This window comes from Phragmites australis, chromosome 15, assembly GCF_958298935.1.
Source record: "Phragmites australis chromosome 15, lpPhrAust1.1, whole genome shotgun sequence".
NCBI classification, from domain to species: domain Eukaryota; kingdom Viridiplantae; phylum Streptophyta; class Magnoliopsida; order Poales; family Poaceae; genus Phragmites; species Phragmites australis.
This window is the reverse complement of record NC_084935.1, coordinates 11,157,963-11,168,753: the sequence shown is the minus strand read 5'-3', so window position 1 is coordinate 11,168,753 and position 10,791 is coordinate 11,157,963.

The following is a 10,791-nucleotide window of genomic DNA, read 5'->3' as shown; positions in this document are numbered from 1 at the left end:
TAAAGTCACCAAAACCCTGATTGGTCTACCAGAATGTCAATTGCCGCACAACAACAAACCTACAATGATGACTGCGCACAAACCATTGGGCCAACCATTCTTAAAATTTTACATCATATGGATTTCAGAGTCATCTACAACTTCTATTGTCACAGTTTTCCTGGTGTGGCCCCTAACTTCCTCAAAATGAAGATTGATCTGCTACTACGCAGGTGTCGGTGATATGGGAACCGGGGGTTCCCGAGTCCCGAGGCCAGGACAGCGCAGTGCCACATGACGCCATCCCTCAGGGACCATCTCCCCGAGGGCCCGAGAAAAGCCAGGTCCGGGAGGGGGTGCTCGGGGCCAAAAACAGTTGGTCCCCGAGTACCCAGAGTGCCCCGAGAACCCGAGAGGTGCCAGGTCCAGGAGGGGGTACTCGGGGCCAAGAACAGTTGGTCCCTGAGTACCCAGAGTTCCCCGAGGACCCGAGAAGGGTCAGGCCCGGGAGGGGGTGCTTGGGGCCAGGAACAGTTGGTCCCTGAGTACCCAGAGTTCCCCGAGGACTTGAGAAGCTCCTTGCCGGTGGACCCCGCAAGAGCTCCACAATGAGGTGTCGATCGGTGGGAGGCCCGATGCTGCATTTAAGGGGGAGCGTGGCCGGTCACATCCAACCACTCCCCCCACGCCTGTCGTACTGAGTACGTCAGTCCCTGCCATCGCCTGGCAGGAAGGTGTGGGAACAATTAATACGGCAGGTCCCATCGCATGTTCTATTGCGGGGCCCATGGAGACAGACGGCTTGAAGATATCTTCTATGGGTCTGAGGCTTATCGCCCATCGCCCTGTTGCATCCGACCGTGTCAGACCTACTCTGACCAGACGGGCGTGAGAGGGTACTCAGATGGCTGGCCGGTGGGCCCCCTGCACCTGCTAAAGTTGGGGCGTTAAGACCGATGGGACCGTCCGAGGGGTGCATTTTCAACCCTCTGTAACATCAACTGTAGAACCATGATGGTTACTTTCCATTTATTATTTACGGGAACTTGTGCCCTCGTTCAGGGCACACCCTGAAGGGCCTCCCCCCCGGTAGATAAAGGGGGGGAGCGCTTCGTAGAGGAGACAGTTAACCAGAAACGACCGAAGCTCAAGCGAACAAGAGACCAAAATCCTGACTTGAGATAGCTAGAGCTTGTAACACAGAGAAAAACGAGAGTGCTAGAGATCCAGAGAAAGGTATTCCAAGAGCATTAATAACACACTAGACACACAGGAGTAGGGGTATTACGGCTCTGTGCGACCTGAACCTGTCTAAATCCTTGGTGCATTTACTCCTACTAGCGGACGATCTTTCGTCCCGCCTAAGTTCCATACACACGCATTAACCCCATGTACGAGGTAGATCCAGGACCAGCCTCCCGGCCGAATCTCAAAGGGGGTCCCTCAGGATCCCCGCTTGCGGTGTTCATCCACCGATAGCTGGCGCGCCAGGTAGGGGGTTGCATCCCTGAATCCACCTCATTTTTTGCAGAAAAAATGGCGGGCGGAGATCGTCTTCAGCGCATTGACTCGAACTCGAGCGAGGAAATGAGAAACGTGGCCCAGGGGGCCCCAGTTCCTGCTGGTCCTCAGCAGCGTTAGCAGTCGGCCCGTATGGCGCCTCCCTACACCGGGGACAATGGCGCTGGGCCCAGCAGGGTCCCCCAAGGGCACAGCCAGTGCCGGGGGATACGACACAGGCTGCCGAGCGTTCACCAGCGAGCTCCGCCGGGTCAACTAGCCCACGAAGTTTCGGCCCAAACTACAGGAGAAGTACGACGGTTCCATCGACCCCGTCGAGTTCCTACAGATCTACACCACCGCTGTCCAAATGGCGGGCGGGAACGAAAAGGTGATGGCCAACTACTTTCACGTGGCCTTGAGGGGCTCTGCCCGCTCTTGGCTTATGAACTTACCTCAAGAGTCTATTTGCTCCTGGGATGATCTGTGCCACCAGTTTGTGGCGAATTTTTAGGGCACTTTCGCGTGCCCTGGCCTGGAGTGCGACCTTCACGCCGTCAAGCAGTGGGAGGGAGAGACGCTGAGGCAGCTCATACAGCGCTTCAGCTAGGTCCGCAATACCATCCCGCGGATCACCCCCCACGCCATCATCGTTGCCTTCCGGCAGGGCGTCCACGACGAGCGGATACTCAAGAAGCTAGGCACGCACGAAGTTTAGACCACCGTAGAGCTTTTTTCCCTGGCCGACAAGTGCGCCAAGGCGGCGGAAGCTCGGGCGTGGCACGTTCCGCGCCCCGAGCAACCTGCAGCTGACAAGGCAGGTCCTTCCCACTCTGATAAGTGGGAAAAGAAAAAGAAGAAAAAGCACGACGCTGTTCCCGTCCTGCTGGCGGAAGGCGCCGCACGCAGGCTGGCATGCCGGGCGGCTGCCGAGAGAAAGCCTGCTCCCGCAAGGCCAGAGGCGGGGAAATGGTGCAAAATCCACCAAACCGACTGGCACGACCTCACCGAGTGCCGGTTGGTGAAGGGTCTCGCAGAGCGGCGCCAGAAGGAGTGCGAGGAGTGCCGCAAGGGTGGCGACGACAAAGGCGTCCCCGAAAATGAAGAGCTCGGGTTTCAAGAGCCCGAAAATGAAGAGCTCGGGACCGTCGCCTTCATCGATGGGGGCGCGTACACGCCCTCCTCTCGCCGCTGCGTCAAAACAATGCGGCGTGAGGTGTGCTCGGCAACCCTTAGCGCGGCGGCTACAAGGCCCCTCAAGTGGTCAGAGATCCCGATCACCTTCAGTCAGGCGGACCACCCCGTGAGTACTGCGGGGTTGGGGCGACTGCCTCTAGTGGTGTCCCCCACCATCTGCAATGTGAAGGTTAGCCGAGTGCTGATCGACGGGGGTGCAGGCCTGAACCTCTTGTCCCAAGAGGCGTTCAAGAAGCTGCAGGTGCCTCCGAAGCGTCTGAAGCCGTCCCTCGCCTTTTATGGGGTGACACCGGGACACACCCTCCCCCTCGGGCAGGTCGAGCTGCCCGTCACCTTCGTGAGCCGGGACAACTTCCGGACAGAGAACGTCGTCTTCGACGTCACGGAGGTCCCTCTCCCCTACAACGTGATCCTTGAGCGCCCAACGCTCACCAGGTTTATGGTGGCGACACACTACGCCTACCTCACCGTGAAGATGCCGGGCCCGGCCGGCCCCATCTTCGTGCCTGCCGAAACCGGCAGTGCCGTCTCCTGCGCCGAGCAGCTCTACTCGGCCTTGGTCTCCGCTCGAGCCGAGGTTAAAGGACACCCAGGGAGTCCGGGATCCTCTTCATCCAAATCCGGACTCGTCGCTGACGCCTCCATCCCCACGAAGGAGGTCGCGGTGGGCAAAGACCCGTCTAAGGTCACCAGAATCGGTGGTGACCTGGACGACAAATAGGAAAGGGTGCTCGTCGCCTTTCTCTGGGCCAACACTGACATGTTTGCATGGCAGCCATCAGATATGCCCGGGATCCCTAGGGAGGTGATCGAGCATCACCTTGCTGTGCGCCCAGAGGCAGAAGGTACACTGGCAGGTGCCTGAGTGCCAGGAGTTCATTCGGGAGCAAGTCAACAAGCTGCTTGATGCCGGCTTCATTCGAGAAGTCCTCCACCCGGAGTGTCTAGCAAACCCCGTCGTCGTCCCGAAGGCCAATGGCAAGCTGAGAATGTGCGTCAACTACACCGACCTTAATAAGGCTTGCCCAAAAGATCCTTTTCCTGTACCTCGCATAGACCAGATTGTCGATTCCACCACGGGGTGCGATCTTTTGAGCTTTCTTGATACAAATTCGGGTTATCACCAAATTCGCATGGCCAAGTAGGATGAAGAAAAAATATCTTTTTTTCCCCGGTGGGGACATATTGCTATGTGTCTATGCCTTTTGGTTTGCACAACGCTGGATCTTCATTCCAGCGGGCCGTCCGCATTACCCTTAACACGCAGGTTGGTCGCAATGTCGAAGCTTATGTCGACGACATCGTGGTCAAGTCCCGAGAACGGGCCACCCTGTTGAAGGACTTGGCCGAGATGTTCAATAGTCTCTGCAGCATGCGCCTGAAGCTCAACCCCGAGAAGTGCGTATTCGGGGTACCCGCGGGCAAACTCCTCGGCTTCTTGGTTTCCATTCGCGAAATCGAGGCCAATCCCGAGAAGATCCGAGCCATCGAGCAGATGCGTCCCCCAGCTCATCTCAAAGAGGTACAATGCCTTGCTGGGTGCATGGTGGCCTTGGGGTGCTTCATCTCCAAGCTCGGGGAGCGGGGGCTCCCACTCTCAAATTGCTGAAGAAGACCGGTCGTTTCGACTGGACACTAGAGGCCGAACAGGCCTTCCAAGACTTGAAGAAGTATCTCACCTCACCGCCCGTATTGGTGGCCCCCGGCGAGGGTAAACCTTTATTGCTCTACGTTTCGGCCATTCCTCAAGTCGTGAGCATGGTGCTGGTGGTGGAGCGTGATGAGTGCTCGGGGCAAGGTGCTGGGTCTGAGCTCCCGGCCGCCCCCGAGCAGCCTCAGGGACTCGGGACCGGTCCCGACCAAGGAGTCGAGTCCTGGACCTCGGTAGGCCCCGAACACTGCGTTGAGCTCGGGGGCTGTGACAAGGTCTCAGGCGAGGGCGCAGTCGGGGCCTGCCGGATACAGCAAGCGGTGTACTTTGTCAGTGAAGTCCTCCGAGATACCAAGACAAGATACCCCTAAGCGCAGAAGATGCTCTACGCAGTGCTTATCGCTTCCAGGAAGCTGCGACGCTACTTCCACGCACACAAGGTCTCGGTGGTTACCACATACCCACTAGGACCGATCCTGCAGAATCGAGAAGGTACTAGGCGTATCGTCAAGTGGGCAGTCGAGCTCACGGAATTCAATATGCACTTCATCAGCCGCCACGCGATCAAAAGCCAGGCTCTGTCCGACTTTGTGGCGGAGTGGGTGCCAGTCCCCGAGATCGACAATGATGAATTGTCCGCTTACGCCGGGCAAGACGGACCCAGGTACTGGGTCATGCACTTTGACGGCTCCCTCTCACTGAAAGGCGCGGGGGCTAGAGTGGTGCTCACCTCTCCGACGGGTGAAGTACTCCAGTATGTCGTGCAGCTGCATTTCCGAGCAACAAACAATATGGCGGAATATGAAGGCCTCATCGCTGGACTCCGAGCAGCGGTGGGTCTCAGGATCCGATGGCTGCTCGTCAAAGGTGACTCCCAACTGGTGGTCAACCAAGTGTCCAAAGAATACCAGTGCGCAGACCCACAGATGGTGTCGTACGTGGCGAAAGTCAGGAGGCTGGAGCGGCACTTCGACGGCCTGGAGCTGCGGCATATACCTCGCCGTGACAACACCGTGGCCGATGACCTCTCCCGCGTGGCTTCCACCCGGGTGCTCGTCCCAGCGGGAACCTTTTAAGAAAGGCTCACATGGCCATCCGTCCTGTTTGCCGACCAGGATGAACTGGAACCCTCGAGCTCAGTCGAGGGAACCCAGGCCGAACCTTCAGTGGGAGGTCCCGTCAAGGTGCCGCAGCCCAGCGAACGCGTCGCGCTTGCTGGTAGTCCTCAAGAATCCTCGTGGATCGATGAGATCCGAGGGTACTTGAAAGAAAACATCCTTCCCGAGGATGATGCCTCTGCAGAGAGAATTACACGGCAGTCCAAACGCTATGCTATTGTAGATGGGGATCTCTATCGGTGCGGCACGGATGGTGTCCTCCTGAAATGCATCACCCGGGCAGAAGGCATTAAGCTCCTCACCGAGATCCATGAGGGCGAGTGCGGTGGCCATGCATCGTTCCGCACGCTAGTCGGGAAGGCCTTTTGGTAAGGTTTCTACTAGCCAACAGCCCTCCAGGACGCTTTCGAGCTAGTTCGGCGCTGCAAGGCGTGCCAGTTCCATGCAAAGCAGATTCCCCAGCCAGCTCAGGCTCTTCATACCATCCCCCTGTCTTGGCCCTTCGCGGTCTGGGGGCTGGACATCTTGGGTCCATTCCCCCGAGCAGTCAGGGGCTATGAGTACCTGTACGTCTCCATTGACAAGTTCACCAAGTGGCCGGAGGCGGTCCCAGTAGTCAAGGTCACCAAGAACACGGTGGTCCAATTAATCTGCATCATCACAAGTCGCTTTGGCGTCCCGAACAGGATCATCACCGACAATGGCACCCAGTTCACAAGTGCCCTGTTCGGGGAATACTGCGAGGACCTCGGGATCAAGCTTTGCTTTGCCTCTGTTGCTCATCCCTGTAGCAACGAGCAAGTCGAGCACGCAAATGCCGAGATATTGAAGGGGCTCAAAACCTGGACCTACGATGTGCTCACAAAGCATGGGAAAGGGTGGATCGATGAGCTCCCCGCTGTGTTATGGGCAAGCCAGACCACGCCAAGCAGGGCCACCGGGGAGACGCCTTTCTTCCTCGTCTACAGCGCTGAGGCTGTCCCCCCCTTCGAGCTTACGCTTGGCTCGCCTCGGGTGAATACCTACTCGGAGAGTGAACAAGAACAGCGAAGATGCGACGACGTCGAGTACTTGGAGGAGCGTCGGCGGTGAGCCCCGTCTGATCCGCCAAATATCAGCAGAGCCTCAGGCATTACCATCAGCGCCATATCCGTGCCTGGTTGCTCGAGGTTGGGGATTTGGTTCTCCAATGTGCTCAGATGCGCGAAGGAAAGAACAAGCTCTCCACCATGTGGGAAGGCCCCTTCGTCGTGACCGGTAACCCATGGCAAGGCTCATTTTGGTTGGCCACAGAGGACAGGCAACCTCTCCTGAATGCGTGGAACATCGACCATCTTCGCAAATTTTATCCCTAGGTAAGCATGTTTGTGCTCGGGCCAACTAGGCTAGGGGTCTTCCCCCTGCCCAAATTGGCCAGGGGCTGATACCAACCACGTAAGTTAGCACTTGCCATTTATTTTTGTCACTTCTGTATGAATCATTAATATACGCCCATATTACTCTCATTCCGAGTTTTCCTCTGGAATCCATATGTTAATCTACTTGGTGAGATGCTCGACTCATGCGCGAAAAATACACTCTCTCTCATTTTCCCACTGATAAAAAGGATGACAGTCGATATGCGGCACAGGCAGCGATCGCTGACCTAAGTCTGTTGTGGTAGGCTGTGTTGCCTGGCTGCTGTGGAAAAACCCCGAGCACTACCGAGCCTCTGGGGTTCACGGGTGGTTCTACCGCTCGAACTTGAGTGGTCGGGACTGCCTAGACCCCGGGGGCGGGCTGTCGGTGCTCAGCCTGGTTAGTTCTGGCCCAAGCACCACCAAACCATGGGACCTCTTGGTCGTATCTCTGTCTGTACACTTCACCGGTCCAAGCAAAGAAACCTTTGCCTATTTTAAGCTTACAGATAAATGCTCGAGAACTAGGCAACCCGAGCACAAGGGCATCAGTGCCCAGGGCGCTGTCGAGCCTCTGGGGTCCTCGGGTAATCCTATCGCTCGAACATGAGCGGTCGGGACCACCTAGCCCCTGGTTCCATTGCCGGTTTTGCAGCGCTTGAGTGCTAAAAGGGCGACCTGGGGGCTAAAGCGCTCTGCACAAGGGAATCCATGTTCCCGGGCGCCCCAGGCTCGGGGCATCCACCCTTTCCTGGCCTGGTCGGACGAGAGGCTGACGCCGACTCGGTAAGTCACTAAAGTCATGTGAATTCCCGTCCATACATACGTAATAAACTATTGTTCCCGAGTTATCCTCGGGACCCTCGTATGCTAATCTGTTCAGCGAGGTATTCTCCTCGCACGCAAAACCCCACTCTCGTATTCGCTTTTCCAGAGCGATAAAAACAAACGGTAGTCGGTGTACCGCACAAGCGTCGATCGCTAACCTAAGTCCTTTATGGTCAGCTGTGGTGCCCGGGGGGCATGGCAATACCCCGAGCACTACCGAGACTCTTGGGGTTCTTGGGTAGTCCTACCGCTCGAGCATGAGTGGTCGGGACCACCTAGTCCCCGGAGTCAGGCTGTCGGTGCTCGGTCTGATCAGTCCTACCCCGAGCACCACCGAACCATGGGGAATCTTGGTTGCATTTCCGCCTGCGCGCTTCTCTGGTCTATTTGTTTGAGAGGTCGCGAGACGAAAGACATTCATGAGTCGCGGGGGGTATTGTGCTAGGTGGACTCGCTTCCCGAGCAAAAGAGTTTTGTGTCTACTTGTGTCTATTTGACTCAACAGCCGCGTACTCACAAGCGCCCAAGGGCTGCGTGCCCCCAGCACGGGATCCTACGCGCACGCTCGGGGGCTGGATGCTCAGGTGGTCCTACTGCTCGAGCGCGAGTGGCCGGGGCAACCTATGTTCTCGGGGGTAAACTGCCGGTGCTCGGCCTGGTCAATGCCTCCCGGGACATCAGTACAAACAACATCAAGCAAGAAGAAGTACAAAACGGAGTTCCATTCCATGGACGGCTTCTAATACACTAAAAGGAGCCAATCAGTAGGGAATCACTCCCATAATTACAACTTTCAAAAAGGAGAAAAAACTCCTAACTTATTACAGGATAAGGAGGAGGGCACGCATCCTCACTGCTATCACTGCCCAGGCCCGGCTCCCACAAAAAATATTCTGCCACCTCAGTGGCGACGTTGCGGATGGCTGCCCGGGCGGCGACCTCCTCTGCCTCAACCACACCCTGCTGGGCTGGCTCCAGCGGGAAGGTGGGGTCTCGGCTGCGATAGCAGGCGCGAATGTGCTCGGCCACACCCTGGGCCAGCGCACGCCCCTCCCGGGTCGCCAACTCTTGGACAGTGGCAGGGAGAGCCTCGAGGCACTGAGCGATCTCCAAGAACCCAACGACGAGATGGCCTAGCGTATCCAGCCCCTGGGAGCCCACAGACACAGACCCGAGCCCGGCCACCTCCATGGAGTCCTGCGCCCGCCGAAGGACATCTTGCATCATCGCCTTAACATTCGTCCTTTCTTCGTGGACGGCATCGAGATCCTCCACAGCTTTCTTCAGCCGAGCTTCAAGACTTTTGCTGTTGGTGGTGCTGGCAGGGATGTCCTTCGCGGCCCGTGCCTCCTGGAGTTGGGTAGCCACCTCAATCCGGGCTTGCTCCAGTCGCTCGGCCCGGGCGTCGATGACCTGCTCTCAGGTAGATAAGCCTGCCTCCTGGTTGGTGACGTTCTCCTCCCAGGCGGCAAGCGCTGACAATGCCAAATCAGCATCCGTCTCATGCAGTGCGACCTGCTCCCCCTGGCGGAGAACGTCGGTGAGACCGCGCTCGAGATCATCGGCTTGGCGGCAGAGGTCCCCCTGAGCAGACAGCACAGTTTCCTCCCTCTTGCCGACTGCCTCCTCCCGTGAGGCAACCTGCTGCTCGCGCTGGGCAAGTTGCTCCTCGTGAGCGGCCAGCTCGCCGGCGTGTTTCCTCGATGGTTGGTCACGCTCCGCCGCGAGCCGCCCCAGGCGGTCAGCTTCCTCTTGTGCGGCAACGGCCTCTTTGCGGACCTCCTCCAGTGCCTCCTGCTCCATGGCCAGCTCCTGCACGGACCTTTCGTAGGCCATGCGGGTCTCCAGTAGTTTGCAGGCCTCCTCCAGCCTGCCCCTTTCGTTGACAAGGGCGGCATGCTCCTCTTCGAGTTCGGCCTGCTCCGCCACAATGGCCGCCTCGAGCCGCCTGATGATCTCCCGAGCGCTCCCCAGCACCTCGGGGAGGCGTTCCGGGGCCTGGCCAAGGGATGGCCGAGAGCTAGGTCCCCTCTGAGCCCTTTCAGTAGAGGCGCTCGGGGACCCCGACGGCGGCCGCGCCAACACCACCCTTGTCGCGACAGCCTCCCCTGAAGCCGGTTGCTCCTCCCCAGTCGGAGGGCTCAGGGCAGGGCCAGCCTGGGCCCTCGACTCAGGGACAAGGGAGGGCCTCGGCTGCTCGGGAGATGTCCAGCCTCCTGTAGAGTCCTTGGGCGGCCTCTAACGAAAACAGGTTAACCCCCAACCAAGACAGACACGGGCAAAATGAGCTCGAGGAAGAACAGGGGGCTTAAGTGGTTTTTGGCCCACGGTACCGCCATCGGGACTGCGGGATTTGGAATTCTGAGGTCTGCGGCCTGGGCTCTGGCCTTCTCCTCTTCGAGGGTGGGCTCTGGCCCCCGGGTCATTGTGAGCTGGTCCCAGCATCCGCCCCGGAACCTGCTCCCAAGGCCTGGCTAACTCGGCCGCCGGCCGTCGCACCGCCAGCCGACGGCTGGGGTTCTCAGTGTAGGGATGGCGGAGGTGACGGTGATGAAGAGGACGAGGATGGTTGGGGGATAAACACCCGGGGATGCTTCCCCTTGTCGCCCCGGCTCGGCGGTCTGCCGTCGTCAACGGCAGTGCCCCACCCTCCGTTGTCGTTCGTCCCGGGAATGTGCAGTGTTCTAGGGTCTCGTTGCCCCGTGCGGTCAATCGGTCCTTGGGCGTCAAAGGCCGACATCGACTCTTGCAGAGCTGCCCGGCCCGGGTCTGAGCAAAGCGCCAGGTCCTCGCGTGGCAGGATCGCCTGGGCAAGGTCTTCAACGCCGGTCACCACCTTGAGCAGCGCCGCCAGGCCCCCCTCGTCGAGGTCCCTGTCCTCGCCTACGCACGTCCTCATCACGTCACGAGGCCCGGTGTACATCCAGGCGGGGCGGACGCATTCCCTCAGGGGGGAGGCAGCTGACGGTGCAAGAAGTCGGCGACCACCATGAGCGAGGTAAGCCCCGCCCAGTGTAGGTCTTCGATGCGGTTCAGCACCGGGCGCAGGCGGGCATCCTCTACGGGGGTGGACTCCAAGACCTGTTTGTTGGGCTCCGTCGGCAATCGGGGTAGCAAAAGG